Source organism: Ambystoma mexicanum, chromosome 6p (genome assembly GCF_040938575.1).
Source record: "Ambystoma mexicanum isolate Mex_15411 chromosome 6p, UKY_AmexF1_1, whole genome shotgun sequence".
In the NCBI taxonomy this organism is placed as follows: domain Eukaryota; kingdom Metazoa; phylum Chordata; class Amphibia; order Caudata; family Ambystomatidae; genus Ambystoma; species Ambystoma mexicanum.
The window spans coordinates 187,021,310-187,045,627 of NC_090935.1; positions in this window are offsets into that span (position 1 = coordinate 187,021,310).

Here is a 24,318-nt window from a genome sequence, read left to right on the forward strand (position 1 = left end):
TCAAGGTACAGGGTGATCCAGTTAAAGATCACCCACTCAAAGGCCTCTGAATAATGGCGAAGAAGGGAAACTGAATGATACTTTGCCAGGACATTTGGGTCAGTGGAGGAATTTTAATGGGGATCATATTGCTAATGATTAAATAAAGGAAATCACATTTCTCCTGGGGATAAAGCATACACTGTGAACGGTTTACCATCCTCAAGCCAACAGTTTGATAGAGAAGATGAATACACTGCTGAAAAATTCTATTTGCTAAACTTATGCAAACGCTTGGAACATTATGGGAGCACTGCTTGCCTCTTGCTTTGTTTGTGCTAAGAAATACACCTTGGAGAGATCATCCCTTCACTCCCCATGACATTGCTGCAGGGCGGATAATGTATGCACCAATTTGCTGTCACATACAATCTTTGATGCTCACTTTACCTCTGCTATTCTGGTTGGGGGATTCAATTTGTATCTTAAAGAACATACCAAGTCCCTAAAATATATCTCCTTGCAGAGTAGGCCTAAAAACCAATATCGACAATCAGGTGATCCAAACAAATATTTCCCAATGGCAATATCTCTTTTTCAACTTCATTGGTACCACATATTTTTGGCAATCAAGTGAGGAAGTGGCAAGAGGGTAGCTTCACAGGCCCGCATGTCATCATCTATTCAACTCTTACATCCGTTAAAATCCAAGGATGAAGTGGATGGGCCACATCACACACTTTCACAGAGACAAAAGCACAGTCTCCCAAAGCACAGCTTAATGGGATGTATTACTGAGTTCTCTTTTCATTTTCTAACAGCCCTTAGAATTTATAAAGAACCCACGAAAGAGGGATCCAAAAAAGGTTACAATGCAAATTGGGCAACAAAGAAAACCACATATTCAGGTTTCTAGCGTTTAATGATATTAACATATTTTAGTGTAGTTTTAATGCTTTTGTTTTATATGTTCTTAAAAGAAAAAAGTGAAACATAGTTAAATGCAAAAAGAAAAATGGGAAAGCGAAATATGATGAATGGGGAAGGCTTCCACTATTGCACTAAGGAAGAGCATAATTCATTGACAGGCGATATCTGGTATGATGAAATGATGCATGTGGGAAGATATAGAGTGAATGGCACATGCTACTTGTGCTCTTCATTCCACATGTAGTTGGAATGTCCAAAGTTATTCTGCTCCAGGCTGTGTCATATGAGGAGGTGGAGCGCCTAATGCAACGGTCTCTCTGTATAACTCAAAGTTTATTCCAGGGGAAAAAGCTGCACTTCACTGGGTGAATGAAGGGGAAAATATATATAAAGATAACCATGTAAAATTAACTTGAATGATCAAAATCAGGAAACAAGGCATACGATAATGGAGTATGTCACTGAAGACCCTGAAGAGGGGGAATTACCAATACGCGACCAGAAAAGATTACAATGCACAACTAAAAAAGGCAGAGTGTTCCCTGCTGTCACACAAGGCCACTGATGAAAATAGAGGGAGCTGTTTGGTATGGGGACAAATGGGAGGGGGGAATAATGTAGTGTCGTGCTTAAGGACTGGTGAGTTTTGAGCAAAGCATGGTAACCAAGGTTAATGACAACTGCTGCTCAACTTGGGCAAAGTATGTTCATGCCATAATATGGTTACATAAAAAACATCAACCAGTTGACATAAGGAGCTTTACACGATTTCCTTTGTGTTTCAGGTCGAATTGGTCAATTTTCCTGGCAACTCATTCAGGGTGCACCAAGGTCATGCAGAATGCAGCGCTGACATGGGGTACAGCAGCAGTGATGGATCTGTGGTGGGCTTGCAGATCCAAATCATATGTGCAACTTCTGCCTGACTGGAATCTGCACACTTTTCGCTTAGCACAGCCATGCTCTTGTGGTGCTGCAAAAAGCACTTCCACGAAGATTGCACTGCAAGAACAATGGCACAGCAAAATGAGCTGCAACAAAAAGTCAAAAGGAGAAAGCGGCAAAACCAAATTCTGGATACAATGTTTTAAGGATGCAACAGGCTGTGTATGGGTTGGGGAAGATTTGAATGGCTAGGAAGAGACTGGGGGAAATATGGATCCATAAATATGAAGTTGCTAAAAAGGAACGCGATGCCCACATATATTGAGTTTTTAATAAATTAATAAATGGGGTGAATAATGGAATGAAAATGTAAGTTCAGCGCTTTTAGATGGAACACACATATGAACTGCGAGAGTAGCACTGTAAAAGGGGAGCAGGCTCTTTCTGATATATGTGAAATAACGACTTAATAAAACAAATTCATACATGCTGGGGCACAGGTAAGAATAATCATCCATAGTGGTAGAAAGAAGGGCAGTGAATAGGCCTTAAAAGCTTGCATCTGCTTTACACGTGTGCAAGCATTTTGTTGGTGGCAGAGTCTGCCACAGCTGGTGAATTAGTGCAGAGTTTGCGATCCCAGGCTAGCCCTGCGGGAAGAACACAGTGGTTGTTATTTTTCGAGGTCAACAGAATAATGCTCACAGGTCCCGCCAGCAAGTAATGAATAAATGACTGTTTTATAATTCAAATTCATTTATGAAATGCAATTTTCTAATGGAGCCGGCAAGAGCCACACCAGTTTCAAATCACCCAATAGAATGTTTACTCTGGGAAAAGGGTTATGGTGTCCTGATATGCAACATTTGTGCAGCGGTTTGACCCTAGTTCAAGGCTCCAATGGTGACATGGTGGGAGGCCATTCTCATGAGAAGCTTGATGAGGAAAACAGGGCAAAATATTAAAGTTCTCCTGGTCGTCTCAAATGTTTCAATGGCTTAATGTTATGCTGCAGGAATTGGGGGTGGATTGTGACATCACAGGTTATAATTGAGGGCGTTGTGGGAAGGTCTTCAACCCAATCATTGCTTGCAATGTATTTTTCCATTATGGGTTTAAAGTGCAAGGTACAATCTAACGTGTGTGGGGAGATGTTTTAATGTTGCATGATCGCAAATGCTAATTATTTAGTTTTCTACAAAAGCTATCAGTGTTGTGCTCTTTCTTGGACAGTGCCTTTTCATGCATTTCTGTTCCGCGTTATGTTTGAATTTGCTGCCCTAGCTGTGTCTGGGGCCCTGAATAAAAGTGCATTATTTCTTGCACCAGCGTACACTCCTTATTGACTACTTTTGGAATTTTTTTGGGAGTCACACGTGGCGACCCCCGATACAATGTTATCAGAAGAATACTGACAGATTCAGACAATATATGCCATATCTTGTTCTTCTCTTTTGCATTTTGTATTTTTCATGTTATAGATTATGGGGCCGATTCATGGAACAAACGTGCTCCGAAAATCTACGCGCAAGCCGGCGCAAGCAGGCGCAAGCAGGCGCAAGCGGAAAAAAAGAGGCGCACGCGCACGCGTGCGATTCATGGAAGTCCCTGCGCGTGTCTTCCTCGGGATGTGCGCCAAACCCGTGCATGGCGCACACGTCACTGCAACATCGCGAAAGGCGTGCGCGACGCGCACAGTGAAAGCGCACAACCTCAGCGCACACACCAGAAAGTGGGCGGGACATGGGGCGTAACGAGCGGAATGGGGAACAACACGCGAAAATAAGGGCGTAACTGGGGATGTACTGCAGGGAAGCAGACGGAACGCCCACACGCACTCGAACCACACGTATTCATGGAATCGAATAGGGCAAAGCCACGCACAGCCAAAGACACGCACAAGCTGAAACACGGCCGCCACACGAAGGCAGGCGGTAGAGTCCCAGCGCATCAAAAAAGTGGCGCGCGGGAAGTTAAATACGCGATTGAGCGGGGTACGTGGATTTCAGGGGTGCGCGAGAAATTCTACATGCGATTGGCCTGGGTACGTGTATTACAGGGGTGCGCGAGAAAATCTACACGCGATTGGCCTGGGTACGTGGATTTCAGGGGTGCGCGAGAAAATCTACACGCGATTGGCCTGGGTACGTGGATTTCAGGGGTGCGCGAGAAAATCTACACGCGATTGGCCTGGGTACGTGTATTACAGGGATGCGCGAGAAAATCTACACGCGATTGGCCTGGTTACGTGGATTTCAGGGGTGCGCGAGAAATGCTACACGCGATTGGCCTGGGTACGTGGATTTCAGGGGTGCACGAGAAAATCTACACGCGATTGGCCTGGGTACGTGTATTACAGGGGTGCGCGAGAAATCCTACACACGATTGGGCCTGTGAGGGTGGGGCAGTGTATTACGTGGGTATGCGGGAAGTTGCAGAGGTGAATTGCCAGTGTGGGTCCTCCCAGGTCTCCCCTCTACACCCTCCACGACCTCTGCAGGCAGCCCACACCACAGGGGACTACCCTGCACCCCTGGTCATGTCCCGCAGGCAGCCCATCCACCATGGGCATGCCCCCCAGCCAAGCCACATGTCCCCTTGCACCCCCACCCCCCAGCACCGTGGGGCACCTGCCAGCAGGCCCCCAACCATGTCCCACTCATGTCCCCTTGCACCCACACCCCCCAGTCACCAGGGGCAGCCTCCACCAGGCCCCCACCCATGTCTCCCACCACCCCCACCCCTCCAGTCACCAGGGGCAGCCTCCACAAGGCCCCCACTCATGTCCCCCTGCACCCCCACCCCCCAGAACTGTGGGGCACCTGCCAGCAGGCCCCCAACCATGTCCCCTTGCACTCCCACCCCCCAGCAGGCCCCCACTCATGTCCCCCTGCACCCCCACCCCCCAGCACTGTGGGGCACCTGCCAGCAGGCCCCCAACCATGTCCCACTCATGTCCCCTTGCACCCCCACCCCCCAGCACTGTGGGGCACCTGCCAGCAGGCCCCCAACCATGTCCCACTCATGTCCTCTTGCACCCCCACCCCCCAGCACTGTGGGGCACCTGCCAGCAGGCCCCCAACCATGGCCCTTGCACCCCCACCCCCCAGCACTGTGGGGCACCTGCCAGCAGGTCCCCAACCATGTCCCACTCATGTCCCCTTTCACCCCCATCCCCCAGCACTGTGGGGCACCTGCCAGCAGGCCCCCAACCATGTCCCCTTGCACCCCCACCCCCCATCAGGCCCCCACTCATGTCCCCCTGCACCCCCACCCCCCAGCACTGTGGGGCACCTGCCAGCAGGCCCCCAACCATGTCCCCTTGCACCCCCACCCCCCAGCAGGCCCCCACTCATGTCCCCCTGCACCCCCACCCCCCCAGCACTGTGGGGCACCTGCCAGCAGGCCCCCAACCATGTCCCACTCATGTCCCCTTGTACCCCCACCCCCCAGCACTGTGGGGCACCTGCCAGCAGGCCCCCAACCATTTCCCACTCATGTCCCCTTGCACCCCCACCCCCCAGCACTGTGGGGCACCTGCCAGCAGGCCCCCAACCATGTCCCACTCATGTCCCCTTGCACCCCCACCCCCCAGCACTGAGGGGCACCTGCCAGCAGGCCCCCAACCATGTCCCACTCATGTCCCCTTGCACCCCCACCCCCCCAGCACTGTGGGGCACCTGCCAGCAGGCCCCCAACCATGTCCCACTCATGTCCCCTTGCACCCCCACCCCCCAGTCACCAGGGGCAGCCTCCACCAGGCCCCCACCCATGTCTCCCACCACCCCCACCCCTCCAGTCACCAGGGGCAGCCTCCACAAGGCCCCCACTCATGTCCCCCTGCACCCCCACCCCCCAGCACTGTGGGGCACCTGCCAGCAGGTCCCAACCATGTCCCCTTGCACCCCCACCCCCCAGCAGGCCCCCACTCATGTCCCCCTGCACCCCCACCCCCCAGCACTGTGGGGCACCTGCCAGCAGGCCCCCAACCATGTCCCACTCATGTCCCCTTGCACCCCCACCCCCCAGCACTGTGGGGCACCTGCCAGCAGGCCCCCAACCATGTCCCACTCATGCCCCCTTGCACCCCCACCCCCCAGCACTGTGGGGCACCTGCCAGCAGGCCCCCAACCATGTCCCCTTGCACCCCCACCCCCCAGCACTGTGGGGCACCTGCCAGCAGGCCCCCAACCTTGTCCCACTCATGTCCCCTTGCACCCCCACCCCCCAGCACTGTGGAGCACCTGCCAGCAGGCCCCCAACCATGTCCCCTTGCACCCCCACCCCCCAGCAGGCCCCCACTCATGTCCCCCTGCACCCCCACCCCCCAGCACTGTGGGGCACCTGCCAGCAGGCCCCCAACCATGTCCCCTTGCACCCCCACCCCCCAGCAGGCCCCCACTCATGTCCCCCTGCACCCCCACCCCCCAGCACTGTGGGGCACCTGCCAGCATGCCCCCAACCATGTCTCCCACCACCCCCACCCCTCCAGTCACCAGGGGCAGCCTCCACAAGGCCCCCACCCATGTCTCCCACCACCCCCACCCCCCAGTGACCAGGGGCAGCCTCCACAAGGCCCCCACCCATGTCTCACACCACCCCCACCCCCCAGTCACCAGGGGCAGCCTCCACAAGGCCCCCACCCATGTCTCACACCACCCCCACCCCTCCAGTCACCAGGGGCAGCCTCCACCAGGCCCCCTCCCATGTGCTGCTGCCTCCGATGCCACTGCCTCTGCCAGCACGACGGCATCCAGGCTGATGGAATCCACCGATGACGTCGTGCACGTGCCCTGCCAGATGATGCCGGCACATCCTCCATCTGCAGGGGGACAGTTGCTGGTGTGTCCACCCCTGCTGGACCTTCGACTCCCGACTGTGGCAGGGATGGGGTCCCCACCGAGCTGGCTGCATTGGTCGGGGCAGGTCCACAGGGGGCCCTGGTGGCATCTGGGCCGGAAGACGGCATGGAGCACGACTGGCGCATAGCCTCCACAGAGGAGGAGAGGGTCGCCAGAAGGCCACACACATGTAGGAAACCCCCGACCATGGCGGCTCCCAAATGGTTCACGTACGCACGGTGCTCTTCGTGATGATGTGCATGCTCCTCCCGGGAAGCATGCACCTCATCACGAATGCCAGCCGTGCGCAACGCGACACCAATCAGGACCCTCTCCACACGGCCAGGGGTCCCCTCGTCCGCAGGTAGAGGAGTGTCAGGTGACATGGACATCTCCCCTACCTGCGGACGGGCCTGGGATGGGGCATCCCTGCTGGTGCATGGTGGTGCAGTCACAGTGTCAGGGACAGTGACATGCACAGGCACCTCCACGGCGACCTGTGCTGCCTCCTGCCCCTGGCCCTGGACTGCACCACTTGCACCAGCGGGGATGTCCCCACCAGGCCCCATGTGTGGCTCAGTAGTGGCCTCCTCCCCCTCTGTGGAAACCACCAACCTGGATGTCTCCACGCCGTCTTCCGCCGGTGCAAGCCCCTGTGGGGGCTCACCCACCCCTTCCGCTGCAGCCGTGGCGGCATCCCCGCCGCTCTGCTCCACAGCGCCTTCTCCGCCCTCTTCTTCACTTGCCACTGTGTAGAGGGAGACATAGAACACAAGCATCAGGGTACTGTACAATGGTCCCCTAGACAGGAAGCAACAGCAGATGAGTGGCACTGTCATACATCACTTCCATCATGTCCCTCCACAACACATGGGTCAGTGCAGGCAAAACACATACAGTAACAGGCACGGCGCATGCCATGGACATTGGCATACATGACCAAGGGACTCATGATTCATGCAATGTTGGTTTTAAACTCACATGCATCATGGGTCTTGCCATCACATGCACACACCTCACCGTAGTTCCATCCATCTGGCCTCGTACACCACAGACGCAGTGGATACAAGGATGACTAGGCTGCATCAGTGAATCTGAACATTGTCACAGACATGTGTCATGCATCCATGGCAGTTACAAGTCACAGACACGCAGGTCAGACACACACACATGGACACCATACGTGTACATGGGACCAGCACCCATCCCTCACCCCCACCCATGTCCAGGAACAGAGACTGCCATGCTTCCATGTGTCCATTCCGCACAGAGCCCCCCATGTTGCAATAGAACACATGCACCAACCATGTGGTTCACACATCACTGTACTCACATGCCTGACCATTATGTCCCTGCACACACACATACGTACATGGCCTATATCACACATACAGGCAGATATCAGACAACCAGCACACTGCAACATGCCCTGTCTCACACAGTAATGCTTGGCCACTTACCGGCCAACTCCAGATTGGTCTGCCTCCGAAGGATCTGGGCGTGGAGCGCTGGGTCTACGCGTTCCAGGACCCTCATCTGGATGTCACTCAGGCGTGCCCGGCCCCCCTCCGCGAGGCGCCGGGCCTTATTGAGGGTCCTGGACCTCAAGTCCTCCCAGCGCTTCTTGATGTGCTTGATGTCGCGGGTTGCCACCCCCTCCGCGTTGATGGCAACCACTACATCGTCCCAGATCCTCTCCCGTCCTTCCTTGTTGGCGCGTGCTCTTCCGAAGAGGGCATCATAATGCCCCAGGACATGCTCCACCAGGACACCAACTTCCTTCTCACTGAAGCTGGTGGCCCTCTGCCTCTCTGGCTGGGGGTCGCCACTGGTCTCAGATGGTGCTTGCCCCGACATGGCGACCCCCGAGGCAGGCGTGGGTGGGCAACTGGGTCCTGGGGCTGGGCTGTGGAGCGATGGTATCCCAGTCGGGAGTCTACTGTTCCAGCAGGGGTGGACACACCAGCAACTGTCCCCCTGCAGATGGAGGATGTGCCGGCATCATCTGGCAGGGCACGTGCACGACGGCATCGGTGGATTCCATCAGCCTGGATGCCGTCGTGCTGGCAGAGGCAGTGGCGTTGGAGGCAGCAGCAGGCTCGACGTGGGAGGCATCATGGCTCGGGGCCATCAAGATCAGAGGGGCAGGCATCGGCCGGAGGGCAGGAGAACCCTGGGATGGCAGTGTCTTCCGTGTGGGAGCAGTTGGTCCAGCGGATAGGTGCGGAGCGGCAGCGGGCGGAAGAGGAGCGGCTCACCATGGTCAGGGTGGAGTTCTCCATGCGTCGGGCGTTGAGGCGGGCTGAGTGCCTCGAGGAAGCTCGCAGGGAGTTTGAGGTGGACACTGGGTTGTCCCTGCGAGACCTCGGGGCCAGGACAGAGTCCCGCCTCCGGGACATCGACATGGAGTTCGATGATGCCCTGGCCGGCAACATCACAAAGTGAGCCGCAGGACTTGCCCGCTGCCATTGTATATAGTTCTTTAGTTAGTGTTAGGTTTCCTTTGTTTTTGAAGTTTTTTTTGGACCGCTCGGACAATGGCCACTTTTCTGTATATATATTTTTTATTAGTTAGTAGTAGTAGGTTTCATTTATGGTGTTGGGCTCATGGACCCTGGGTTATTCTTGTACATAGTTTGATGTTTGGAAAACATTTGTTGGATTTATATTTGTGTTCACCATGAGGCAATGGTTTATCCTTATTTTTTCCCCCCATTATTTTGCTTTGGACTACATTAGTTTTTGGATTCCTTTGTTTTTTAATTTTTTCTATTAGTTCTCGGACATGGACCATTTGTTTTGTCATCCCCATTGTTGTGTGTTTTATTTCTTTACTTCATTTTCATCTTTAATACATATATTTATTACTTACATTTGTGGTATTTTCTCATTGGTTTCATGCATGTCATGATATGGATTTTGACATTCACTTGCACCCATTGTGTATGTGTGTGTGACGGACATGTGTTCATTTACATACTTGGCATTGGGGTTGTATCATGTAATTGCATCTACTATGTGGGTGGATGCAATCCTTGGCTGGGTGTTTGTGCTGGGTATGCTGCCCATTACTGCCATGATTGCGTTTCGTCAGGACCTGGGGGCAGGGGGACATGAGTGGGGGCCTGCAGGGGGGTGGGGGTGCAAGGGGACATGAGTGGGGGCCTGCTGGGGGGTGGGGGGGTGGGAGACATGGGTGGGGGCCTGGTGGAGGCTGCCCCTGGTGACTGGAGGGGTGGGGATGGTGGGAGACATGGGTGGGGGCCTGGTGGAGGCTGCCCCTGGTGACTGGAGGGGTGGGGGTGGTGGGAGACATGGGTGGGGGCCTGGTGGAGGCTGCCCCTGGACTCTGGAGGGGTGGGGGTGGTGGGAGACATGGGTGGGGGCCTGGTGGAGGCTGCCCCTGGTGACTGGAGGGGTAGGGGTGGTGTGAGACATGGGTGGGGGCCTGGTGGAGGCTGCCCCTGGTGACTGGAGGGGTGGGGGTGGTGGGAGACATGGGTGGGGGCCTTGTGGAGGCTGCCCCTGGTGACTGGGGGGTGGGGGTGGTGGGAGACATGGGTGGGGGCCTTGTGGAGGCTGCCCCTGGTGACTGGTGGGGTGGGGGTGGTGGGAGACATGGGTGGGGGCCTGGTGAAGGCTGCCCCTGGTGACTGGAGGGGTGGGGGTGGTGGGAGACATGGGTGGGGGCCTGGTGGAGGCTGCCCCTGGTGACTGGAGGGGTGGGGGTGGTAGGAGACATGGGTGGGGGCCTGGTGGAGGCTGCCCCTGGTGACTGGAGGGGTGGGGGTGGTGGGAGACATGGGTGGGGGCCTGGTAAGGCTGCCCCTGGTGACTGGAGGGGTGGGGGTGGTGGGAGACATGGATGGGGGCCTTGTGGAGGCTGCCCCCGGTGACTGGGGGGTGGGGGTGGTGTGAGACATGGGTGGGGGCCTTGTGGAGGCTGCCCCTGGTCACTGGGGGGTGGGGTTGGTGGGAGACATGGGTGGGGGCCTTGTGGAGGCTGCCCCTGGTGACTGGAGGGGTGGGGGTGGTGGGAGACATGGTTGGGGGCATGCTGGCAGGTGCCCCACAGTGCTGGGGGGTGGGGGTGCAGGGGGACATGAGTGGGGGCCTGCTGGGGGGTGGGGGTGCAGGGGGACATGAGTGGGGGCCTGCTGGGGGGTGGGGGTGCAAGGGGACATGGTTGGGGGCCTGCTGGCAGGTGCCCCACAGTGCTGGGGGGTGGGGGTGCAGGGGGACATGAGTGGGGGCCTGCTGGGGGGTGGGGGTGCAAGGGGACATGGTTGGGGGCCTGCTGGCAGGTGCCCCACAGTGCTGGGGGGTGGGGGTGCAAGGGGACATGAGTGGGACATGGTTGGGGGCCTGCTGGCAGGTGCCCCACAGTGCTGGGGGGGTGGGGGTTCAAGGGGACATGGTTGGGGGCCTGCTGGCAGGTGCCCTACAGTGCTGGGGGGTGGGGGTGCAAGGGGACATGAGTGGGACATGGTTGGGGGCCTGCTGGCAGGTGCCCCACAGTGCTGGGGGGTGGGGGTGCAAGGGGACATGAGTGGGACATGGTTGGGGGCCTGCTGGCAGGTGCCCCACAGTGCTGGGGGGTGGGGGTGCAGGGGGACATGAGTGGGGGCCTGCTGGGCGGTGGGGGTGCAAGGGGACATGGTTGGGGGCCTGCTGGCAGGTGCCCCACAGTGCTGGGGGGTGGGGGTGCAGGGGGACATGAGTGGGGGCCTGCTGGGGGGTGGGGGTGGTGGGAGACATGGGTGGGGGCCTGGTGGAGGCTGCCCCTGGTGACTGGAGGGGTGGGGGTGGTGGGAGACATGGGTGGGGGCCTGGTGGAGGCTGCCCCTGGTGACTGGGGGGTGGGGGTGCAAGGGGACATGAGTGGGACATGGTTGGGGGCCTGCTGGCAGGTGCACCACGGTGCTGGGGGGTGGGGGTGCAAGGGGACATGTGGCTTGGCTGGGGGGCATGCCCATGGTGGATGGGCTGCCTGTGGGACATGACCAGGGGTGCAGGGTAGTCCCCTGTGGTGTGGGCTGCCTGCAGAGGTCGTGGAGGGGGTAGAGGGGAGACCTGGGAGGACCCACACTGGCAATTCACCTCTTCAACTTCCCGCACACCCACGTAATACACTGCCCCACTCGCACAGGCCCAATCGCGTGTAGGATGTCTCACGCACCCCTGTAATACACGTACCCAGGCCAATCGCGTGTAGATTTTCTCGCGCACCCCTGAAATCCACGTACCCAGGCCAATCGCGTGTAGAATTTCTCGCGCACCCCTGAAATCCACGTACCCAGCCCAATCGCGTGTAGATTTTCTCGCGCACCCCTGAAATCCACGTACCCAGGCCAATCGCATGTAGAATTTCTCGCGCACCCCTGAAATCCACGTACCCAGCCCAATCGCGTGTAGATTTTCTCGCGCACACCTGAAATCCACGTACCCAGGCCAATCGCGTGTAGAATTTCTCGCGCACCCTGAAATCCACGTACCCAGCCCAATCGCGTGTAGATTTTCTCGCGCACCCCTGTAATACACGTACCCAGGCCAATCGCGTGTAGAATTTCTCGCGCACCCCTGAAATCCACGTACCCAGGCCAATCGCGTGTAGATTTTCTCGCGCACCCCTGTACTACACGTACCCAGGCCAATCGCGTGTAGATTTTCTCGCGCACCCCTGAAATCCACGTACCCAGGCCAATCGCGTGTAGATTTTCTCGCGCACCCCTGTAATACACGTACCCAGGCCAATCGCGTGTAGAATTTCTCGCGCACCCCAGAAATCCACGTACCCAGGCCAATCGCGTGTAGATTTTCTCGCGCACCCCTGTAATACACGTACCCAGGCCTATCGCGTGTGGGGACACCCGCACACCCCTTAAATACACGCTCCCCACTCTGCGTTTGCTGCTGCCCTTTGCGCTGGATTGGGGATTTTGATGGCTTTTCCCTGCGCGAGGGGCGTTCTTGGGGGCGTAACTGACGCTGCTGCAGGGTCGCTGCGCCACTCTGCGCCACGGCTGGTTGTGGATGTTGGAATCCATGAATACGCTGTGCGCCTGAATGTGTTTCGGCGCACGCGGCTGGCGCAGACTACCGCACGCGCACACTGTGCGCCAGCCGCGTGCGCCACTTGTGCGCTGAAGTCTATGAATTACCCCCTATGTGTTTTGTCTCTCGGGTGATGCGTCCTGTAACGTTACTAACTCACAAAATGTTGAATTACCAGCAAATGCTAATGTTTCAGTGTCTAGAATTAAGAGGGATATTAATGACCCAATTGATTTTCCAGATTTTTCGGACAATGTGCATCACCGCACAGAAAATGTGGTACCGTCACATGCAGGCAGTGGAAATCAAGTGACCCCTGTTTTGTTTTGTCTTTGATTCCCCATACATCAGCCACAGCAACATTGTTCTTACCCCAATAAATGCAGCCAGATGTAGCACGATGTCTCGTTCATTTGGATTTATACAGAGTGTGAGGCACTGTTCAAGCACACACAGCTCAAATACAGTGGGTGGTAGTCAATACAACAGTATATGGAAACAACTATATAGAAGAGAACATGGTAACATGAGAAAATCGAGTAAGTGCACTCATACAAATGTAAAAGATATGAATGCAACTTGTTTTGCATCATTTGGCAAATATGTGAAATGTCTAACATGAATGCATCACAAAGTAACCCCTCCTAATTTTATGAAGCTCGCATGGTTCCCCTTGTGTTTCAGAAGCAATGGCAGCATGCTTGTGGGGACAAACACAAATTGCATTGTAACTGCCGATCTTCCAGATATTGAAGGGGGCACCTCTGCTCTGATGGCCTTATAATTGGTGTGTGGTGGACTGGCGCACATACACAACTGTCACCTTCCTGGCCAGGTGCTTGTTCCATGGCAACCTTGCAAGCTCCTGTCATGGTAGTACCGGATGTCAAGATCACAGCCATTCTCAAGCATCCAATGACCTAGCCCATGTACTTATTGCAGCAAATCAATCGCCCTTCTATGAACCTGCACCACAGAGGTAACTATGTAATGCAGAAGCCAAGTGACAAGCTGAATGAGATGCAACAGGAAAACAGATTGTTCAGCAGTGCCAACCTTTTTTTTTGCTTCATCTATCACTCCTGGGGTGCAAGCAAGAGCAAACGCCAAGTGGGTGCAAATAACAAGGTGGAAGCTCATTGAAATGGGCAACAACACAGAGAATGGGTTAAATGCTATTAGGGAGGAACTTGGGGCCATTCGACTAACCACCTTGCAGAACTGTTACATAATCGACATGTGGACTGCCACTGAAAGGGAGTTTGTGTAAAACTGGTTACTTCTTGCTGTAAATTCATATCCTACAATGATTCAGACAATGAATGGAAGCCACCTACAAGCAATACAAGCTTTGCATACTTTACGCACCACCATGAAGAAATAAGGTGGGGTGCAAAGCAATGACTGGTTCACATCGATTTTTCATGGGCACCCTCATGGATGAGGTTTAATATCCTGAAAGTGCTGATACCTATTGTTGTTTTGCTGCTTGATTTTTATTGAATTTGCCAACTGGCCAGGTGCTGCAAGAAACTGATGGTTAAAGTAGTCCCTATGATGTCACTCAATATAACAACCACTGATCTTACACCACTTGTGAAACACAAACACACCCAATTGGCCCAGAGGGAATCAAATGCCCCAGTGATTCTGAACATTATTTTATGACATATGTTGATCCTACCGGTGATGGGAATTCTTGTTTTTTTGCAATGTAGCTAAAAAGAATGTAAAGGGGATTTGGCGCAATGTGCTGAAAGTGTGGGTACCGAAAACAGGATGAAAGAGATGGGTGATGTAGTTGATAAATGAATAAGAGGGGTGAAATGTAAATATTTGTGTCGAATGTCGTGAATGTAAGAGAAAATATAGGCTTAGAGAATATTACTGAGATGTGTATCTCTGACCTTTTATTGCATTGGTTTTTGTTTCTGCTGCATCCTAGAGAGTTTGTGGACTGTGTATGTGTTATTTTCCAAATAATTAGGCCACGATTTCTCATGAATTTCTCATGAAACTTTCCCAAGAGAGACAAGCACACTATGTATTTATTTATTTAAGTATTTATTTATTCATAACATGCCGAAAGCCTGCCGGCATCAGGGCAAATACAAACACAATAGACAATGTGACACGGGACAACAAAAATGACCATTAAGGCAAAGGAAAGAACTGATTCAAGATAATATCACGATGTGGATAAAACCTATATAAAGAAACGATCCCTGAGGAAAAGATGAAGCCAGAAGTCAGTTATTCAAAGAGAACCATTTTTAACCTTTTCTAAAGACTACCAGGTGTTTTTCCTAACCACTGTCCCGAGGGTAGTATATTCCAGGCATGCACTGTTAAAGTATGAAATGAACGCACTCTACCTCTTGTTCATTTACTTCGTGGGATAGCCAGGTACCCACTTCAGAAAAGTTACCTCGGAGGGTCATAGACATTTTAAACAATCTTCATGGTACACAGATGTGTCATAATAGATACATTTGTGGGCAAGGCAGAGGGACTTGAAGCATACTCTCTCCTTAACCACCAGCCAATGGAGATTCTTCTTGGCACCAGACATGGTGTTTTCTTGGGATATCGCAGACAATACAGACTGCTTAATTCTGAAGAACTTGGAGTCTGTTTACACAGTTCTTATTCAAATTAAAAAGGGGGGCCCTGGGAGTCCCTCTGCCAGACATTAGCCCTGGTTATGAGATCATTACCGAGATTATTTATCTCACTGTCTTTCACAGATGAGAAATGTCCAAAACAAATCAGTCTTTGTCCTAACCTTGGGCTGTCCAGCACCGAAATGCTAGGCAATTCACCTCTGAACAAAAGTACAATCTTCAACCCTAGACACGTGTTTCTGTCTGGATGGACCTTATCAGTAGGGTGGAGCTCTGCCTCTCTAAGAATAGTGAGCAAGGATTCCACGTCTGGATTCCCTGGTAACTAGCTAGCTAGACCCAAAGTTACTTACATTTTGCAAATGAACAAGGGGGGGTACTGGGAGTCCCTCTCTCAGACATTAGTCCTGGTTACAAGATCCTTACCCAGATTCTTTAGCTCCCTATCTTTCACAACAGAGAAATATCCAAAACATACAAGTCTTCCTCCTACCCTTGGGTAGTCCAGCACCAAATTGCTTGGCAATTCTCCTCTGAACAAGAGTCCCAACAGCAACTCCAGACACATGTTTCGGTCTGGTTGGACCTCATCGGTAGGCTGGAGCTGGGCCTCTCTAAGAATAGTAAACAAGGGGTCCACGTCTGGATTCCCCTCATAACTTAGGGTGAGAGCCAAAGTTATTTAAATTATGCAAATTAACAAGGGGGGTCCTGGGAGTCCCTGTGCCAGACATTAGTCCTGGTTATGAGATCCTTACCCAGATTCTTTAGCTCACTATCTTTCACAGAGGAGAAATATTCAAAACACGGTTCTTATTAGCTCCAATAAGAAACATGTTACAGTAATCCAAGCGAAGAATGGTAACTGCTCTGATTCAGGTCTTACAGTTTTTGGATGATAAGAAAGGTTTAATGTGCTGTAACACTCTAATGTGATACTGAGGGCTGCGCACAATTCCATCCATGTGTGCTTCTGCATCGAGTGACGCTTCCAAGTGGACACCTAAAGTTTTCACATTATTTACAACATTTATACAGTTCCCTTCAATTGCCATGCTGGCATACTCAAGAGCGAGTTTAGCTCTCACCTGTGTAGAGCTGAAGATCATCAGCTCAGTTTTCCGCTGTTCAATCACATCCAATGTTTTGACATCCAGACTTTTACTAGCCCATATATGTGTTTCAGCCTGATGGAATATTTGCTGTAATCCTCACTCAATTCCATAAGGAGCTAAGTGTCATTCGATGTAGTTGGTAAAGTGAATTACCATAGTAGACAGCAGGTCACAGAGAGGTTTGATGTATACATTCAGCAATGCAGGGGTCAAACATACTCCCTAGGGGATGCTGCAATCTATTAGTTATGGTTCTGAGCTAGCTTACCCCAACATGCTTTGGACAACCTGTTTTTCACGACAGAGCAGATCCAATCTGAGGCATCGGCTGAGCAGTTTGCCAAGGGAGCCAGCATTTTCAGAAGGTATGCATGGTCAAGCAAATCGAAGGTGGCCAACAGATCCAATAAAATCAACAGCCCTGAACCATGTTTCTCTAGCACATCCAGCATATTAGTCTGGAGATCTAAGAGGGCCCTTTTACAGTCCCATGGTTGCTCCTGAATCCTGATTGATTTGGGTGGAAAATACCTGTTTTTGAAGTTGGGACGTAGCTATTGCATCCACAGTTTTCAACAAGTCATGGTTAGTAATGGGGCATAAATCACCTGGATCCATAGTGCATAGGCATGTTTTCTTCACCAATGGTGTGACCAGAACCTGCTTGATAGGATCAGGTACTGAGATCCATCTGAACGATGCATTTACAAAATTCACCAGGAATGGAACAAAGAACTTAAAATTAGCCCAAATAAGTTTTGAGGGAACAATATCGCCCATACATGAAGAAGGATGCATATTTTTTCAGGAATGTTTCCATTTCAATTTCCGTGATTGGATTGAATTTGAAATGAGTACTTTAAATATGTTCTGGCACCTGAGGTTTAGACAGAGTCTCAGTGCTGGCATTTGACACGTGCAGCATCAATTTTATCCCTGAAGGCTGATTGTATCTTCCTACAGTCTTCATCAGATGTAGTGGCAGACCGGGTCTGAGATTTAGGCTTCTCAAGATTCCTACACATCTCAAAGAGTTTTGAAATCATGGTTTGTGTCCTTGGCATATGCAGACAGGTATGCAATAGTAGCAATGACATGTTTTAATGTGCAAGAGCAGTGGGTTTTTGGAATAGCTTGGGATGCCAAGATGTCTGGTCACATGGGAGGGAATATCACTGTATCTAGTTGCTGCTATGGGGGAGGAGGAGGCAGGTCACACTCTCCTCACTCACAGCATGTTACATTATGTGTGATTGGATGCACATAGAATGTTACATATTGTTTACAGCAGTCAATTTCTGTGGTAATTAGTCTGTATACGCAGGAGTCAAAAGGATGGTTAGAATGTGCTTACACTTAGTGTCTAGAATGTGTCGAAATGTATTCTAATTTTGTGGTTTTCGGCCTTTAAATACTACAGCCTGATGTGGTTGGGTTGAGTTTTCAGTTTTCCTGTCTCGCGAGACTGGCTGACCCCCCTGCAGTTAATTAGCATTTGCAGTAAAACTGTGTTTTCTTGCAATTTGTGCCTATCCTTATTGTTTCCTGAAAATTACTAAGGGCCAATTCATACAATTATTGCATGATTCAAAGTGACTTTGCACTGCTGACACAAACCCTGATTCATGGAACTGTGCAAAGTGTATTTTTGCAGTGCAAAGTCCGAGCATAGTCATTTCTTTGTAGTACAAAATGACTTTGCACAGACTTTGCAGTGTGAAAATAAACTTTGCACAGTTCCATGAATCAGGGTTTCGGTTGGCAGTACAAAGTGACTTTTCATCAGAGTAAAGTCACTTTGAACCGTGCAAAAAATTCCATGAATCGGGGACCTCAATGTTTATAGGAGGCAGGGAAGAGCCCAATGGAGTGAGAGGGGTTAAATTAAATAACACAGATTTATCAGGCTCATTGCTGGGCAAATAGGTTGATGGAAGTGCAATATGTGTTTGTGCTGCAAAAGGTGGCTGCAAATTTGGTAGGGAATGTAGGACAGAAGTAGTCAAGTAGTGGGGAGAGATGGTGGACAGATGGAGTGTAGAGGAGGAGCCAAGTGCCTCTACCGAAATCCAGCCCCCATTTTGCCTATATGTTGGCAACCGGAAATTGCGACATGCGCAAAGCCAATAATTTTACCTATACCATGAAAAGTCCTTGAAACAATGTGTCCATTGAGAAAACCCTATATGATGTACCCGCGAAGAAATGACAATCTTCTGAAGGAAGTTCCGGAAAAAGTGTGAAGATGAGTGAAAGAGAAGGCTGGTGACATCACATGAAGCAGAAATTAATCTGATGTTAAAGTAAAGAAATGAGCAACATTTCACATGCAAAATGAAGATTGACCATGCAGAGAGCACAGTAGAAAATGCAAAGCCATTTTATAATCGTACAGATGCAGTAACACAAATAGACTAACAGGCCGATTCATGGAATAATTAGCGCGAGGCAAGTGGCCATAAACGTGCGATTCGCAGTGGAATAGCGAAAATGGCAGTGCAAGTGCGAAAATCGCATGAAAAGCAGCGCACATCGATTCATGGAAGGCCGTGCGCGAGAAAACCATCGGATGTGCGCTAAAAAAGTGCGCGACGCACGTTGGCGCACAGGCCATCTAACGGAGTGCGCCAGGTCACAGCGAAAATCGCACAGGCCACAGCGAAAATCGCACATAGCGCGGCGCACACAACAAAAGTAGGCGGAACACGGGCGTAACACTCGGAATGGGGAACAACTTGCCAAAATGTGGGCATCACGGGGGAAGTACAGGGTGCAAGTGCGCGGAACGCCCACACGCTCGCCTACAACACGTATTCATGGAATCGAATAGGGCAAAAAAGCGCACGGTCAAACCAGCGCACAGGCACAATCACGACGGCCACAAGAAAGCAGGTGGTAGCGTCTCAGCGCCTGTAATAAATGTGCGCCAAAAGGTGCGCCAACAAATAGCACCTATATACAGCCATGATGAATGTCCTATACTGTGGCCCTCCAGGACAAATGACGTGCAAAGGGGTACCCACAAACACGGACACCCGCTGACTGAAAAATAACGTGTGCGTGTATTCCGGGGTGCGCGGGAACTTTCACACGCGATTTGGCTGGGTATGTGGATCTCAGGGGTGCGTGGGAAGTCCCACACGCGATTTGGCTGGGTACGTGGATCTCAGGGGTGCGCGGGAAGTCCCACACGCGATTTGGCAGGGTACGTGGATTTCAGGGTTGCGCAGGAAGTTCCACACGCGATTTGGCCGGGTACGTGCGCGGGAATTTACACACGAGACTTGGCTGGGTACGTGGATCTCAGGGGTGCGCGGGAAGTCTCACACGCGATTTGGCAGGGGACGTGGATTTCAGGGGTGCGCGGGAAGTTCCACACGTGATTTGGCCGGGTACGTGCGTGGGAATTTAAATACGCGACTTGGCTGGGTACGTGGATCTCAGGGGTGCGCGGGAAGTCTCACATGCGATTTGGCAGGGTACGTGGATATCAGGGGTGTGCAGGAAGTCTCACACACGATTTGGCAGGGTACGTGGAATTCAGGGTGCGCGGGAAGTTCCACACGCGATTTGGCCGGTTACGTGCGCGGGAATTTACACACGCAATTTGGCTGGGTACGTGTATTACAGGGGTTGGCTGTGTGCTCCGAGGTATTACCTGTACACCCTCCACGGCCCCTGCAGGCAGCCAACACCGCAGGGGACTACCCTGCACACGTGCTCATGTCACCCAGCACCCCCACCCCCCAGCATCCAGGGGCAGCCTCCACCAGGCCCCCACCCATGTCTCCCACCACCCCCACCCCCAGCCACCATGGGCATCCCCCACCAGGCCCCCACTCATGTCTCCCACCACCCCCACCCCCCAGCAGTGCAGGGGCAGCACCACCAGGCCCCCATTCATGTCCAACTCATGTCTCCCACCAGCCCCACCCACCCAGCATCCAGGGGCACCCTCCTCCAGGCCCCCACTCATGTCTCCCACCACCCCCACCCCCCAGCCACCATGGGCATCCCCCACCAGGCCCCCACTCATGTCTCCCACCACCCCCAACCCCCAGCAGTGCAGGGGCAGCCTCCACCAGGCCCCCACGTATGGCCCCTATCACCCCCACCCCCCAGCCACCATGGGCATCCCCCACCAGGCCCCCACTCATGTCTCCCACCACCCCCACCCCCCAGCAGTGCAGGGGCAGCACCACCAGGCCCCCACTCATGTCCAACTCATGTCTCCCACCACCCCCACCCCCCAGCATCCAGGGGCACCCTCCACCAGGCCCCCACTCATGTCTCCCACCACCCCCACCCCCCAGCCACCATGGGCATCCCCCACCAGGCCCCCACTCATGTCTCCCACCACCCCCACCCCCCCAGCCACCATGGGCAGCCCCCACCAGGCCCCCACTCATGTCTCCCACCACCCCCACCCCCCAGCATCCAGGGGCACCCTCCACCAGGCCCCCACTCATGTCTCCCACCACCCCCACCCCCCAGCCACCATGGGCATCCCCCACCAGGCCACCACCCATGTCTCCCACCACCCCCACCCCCCAGCCACCATGGGCAGCCCCCACCAGGCCCCCACTCATGTCTCCCACCACCCCCACCCCCCAACAGTGCAGGGGCAGCACCACCAGGCCCCCACTCATGTCCAACTCATGTCTCCCACCACCCCCACCCCCCCAGCCACCATGGGCATCCCCCACCAGGCCCCCACTCATGTCTCCCACCACCCTCACCCCCCAGCAGTGCAGGGGCAGCACCAGCAGGCCCCCACCCATGTCTCCCACCACCCCCACCCCCCAGCCACCATGGGCCGCCCCCACCAGGCCCCCACTCATGTCTCCCACCACCCCCACCCCCCAGCCACCATGGGCATCCCCCACCAGGCCACCACCCATGTCTCCCACCACCCCCACCCCCCCAGCCACCATGGGCAGCCCCCACCAGGCCCCCACTCATGTCTCCCACCACCCCCACCCCCCCAGCCACCATGGGCATCCCCCACCAGGCCCCCACTCATGTCTCCCACCCACCCCCACCCCCTCAGCCACCATGGGCAGCCCCCACCAGGCCCCCACTCATGTCTCCCACCACCCCCACCCCCCAGCATCCAGGGGCACCCTCCACGTCTCCCACAACCCCCACCCCCCAGCCACCATGGGCATCCCCCACCAGGCCACCACCCATGTCTCCCACCACCCCCACCCCCTTAGCCACCATGGGCAGCCCCCACCAGGCCCCCACTCATGTCTCCCACCACCCCCACCCCCCAGCAGTGCAGGGGCAGCACCACCAGGCCCCCACTCATGTCCAACTCATGTCCCCCACCACCCCCACCCCCCCAGCCACCATTGGCATCCCACACCAGGCCGCCACTCATGTCTCCCACCACCCCCACCCCCCAGCAGTGCAGGGGCAGCACCACCAGGCCCCCACCCATGTCTCCCACCACCCCCACCCCCCCAGCCACCATGGGCATCCCCCACCAGGCCCCCACTCATGTCTCCCACCCACCCCCACCCCCCAGCCACCATGGGCAGCCCCCACCAGGCCCCCACTCATGTCTCCCACCCACCCCACCCCCCAGCCACCGTGGGCAGCCCCCACCAGGCCCCCACTCATGTCTCCCACCCACCCCCACCCCCCAGCATCCAGGAGCACCCTCCACCAGGCCCCCACTCATGTCTACCACCACCCCCACCCCCCAGCCACCATGGGCATCCCCCACCAGGCCCCCACTCATGACTCCCACCACCCCCACCCCCCAGCCACCATGGGCAGCCCCCACCAGGCCCCCACTCATGTCTCCCACCACCCCCACCCCCCAGCATCCAGGGGAACCCTCCACCAGGCCCCCACTCATGTCTCCCACCACCCCCACCCCCCTGCCACCATGGGCAGCCCCCACCAGGCCCCCAATCATGTCTCCCACCACCCCCACCCACCCGGCAGTGCAGGGGCAGCACCACCAGGCCCCCACTCATGTCCAACTCATGTCTCCCACCACCCCCACCCCCCAGCCACCATGGGCATCCCCCACCAGGCCCCCACTCATGTCTGCCACCACCCCCACCCCCCAGCCACCATGGGCATCCCCCACCAGGCCCCCACTCATGTCTCCCACCACCCCCATGCCCCCAGCCACCATGGGCAGCCCCCACCAGTCCCCCACTCATGTCTCCCACCACCCCCACCCCCCAGCAGTGCAGGGGCAGCAACCCCAGGCCCCCACTCATGTCCAACTCATGTCTCCCACCACCCCCACCCCCCCAGCCACCATGGGCATCCCCCACCAGGCCCCCACTCATGTCTCCCACCCACCCCCACCGCCCAGCCACCATGGGCAGCCCCCACCAGGCCCCCACTCATGTCTCCCACCCACCCCCACCCCCAGCCACCATGGGCAGCCCCCACCAGGCCCCCACTCATGTCTCCCACCCACCCCCACCCCCCAGCATCCAGGGACACCCTCCACCAGGCCCCCACTCATGTCTCCCACCACCCCCACCCCCCAGCCACCATGGGCATCCCCCACCAGGCCCCCACTCATGTCTCCCACAACCCCTACCCCGCCGCAGTGCAGGGGCAGCCTCCACCAGGCCCCCACCTATGGCCCCTATCACCCCCACCCCCCAGCCACCATGGGCATCCCCCACCAGGCCCCCACTCATGTCTCCCACCACCCCCACCCCCAGCAGGGCAGGGGCAGCAGCACCAGGCCCCCACTCATGTCCAACTCATGTCTCCCACCACCCCCACCCCCGCAGCCACCTTGGGCATCCACCACCAGGCCCCCACTCATGTCGACCACCCACCCCCACCCCCCAGCCACCATGGGCAGCCCCCACCAGGCCCCCACTCATGTCTCCCACCCTCCCCCACCCCCCAGCATCCAGGGGCACCCTCCACCAGGCCCCCACTCATGTCTCCCACCACCCCCACCCCCAGCCACCATGGGCATCCCCCACCAGACCACCACCCATGTCTCCCACCACCCTCACCCCCCAGCCACCATGGGCATCCCCCACCAGGCCCCCACTCATGTCTCCCACCACCCCCACCCCCCAGCAGTGCAGGGGCAGCACCACCAGGCCCCCACCCATGTCTACCACCACCCCCACCCCCCAGCCACCATGGGCATCCCCCACCAGGCCCCCACTCATGTCTCCCACCACCCCCACCCCCAGCAGTGCAGGGGCAGCACCACCAGGCCCCCACCAATGTCTACCACCACCCCCACCCACCAGCCACCATGGGCATCCCCCACCAGGCCCCCACTCATGTCTCCCACCCACCCCCACCCCCCAGCCACCATGGGCAGCCCCCACTAGGCCCCACTCATGTCTCCCACCACCCCCACCCCCCAGCATCCAGGGGCACCCTCCACCAGGCCCCCACTCATGTCCCCCTGCACCCAGGTCCTCACAATCCCCAATCATGTGCGTTATGGTCAGCCTCCACAGCCAAAAGGCCCTACCAAGTAACCCATTCACCCACATGGAAATGGAAATTACATGTTACACCCCCAATGTTCATAAAGCAAATGAACCCATGTCCGTCACACACATAGCAAATGAATGGGAAAACACCCAACATGACATGCATGAAACCAATGAGATGATACCACACAGTGAAGTATGAAAACAAAATTGTATTAAAAAAAATTGAATGCAAATGAAATGAAACAAACTACAATGACAATGAAAAAAAGATAAGCTGCATGTCCATCCAAAAAAATCAAAACTACAAATCCAAATCCAAAAAAATGTTGTTCAAAGTCACATTAAAAATAAAATCAATCCGAGAGAGAAAAATAAATGCAAAGACCATTGCTCCATGGAGAATAAATCAAAAATAAAAAAATAAAACAATCCAATGAAGAACTAT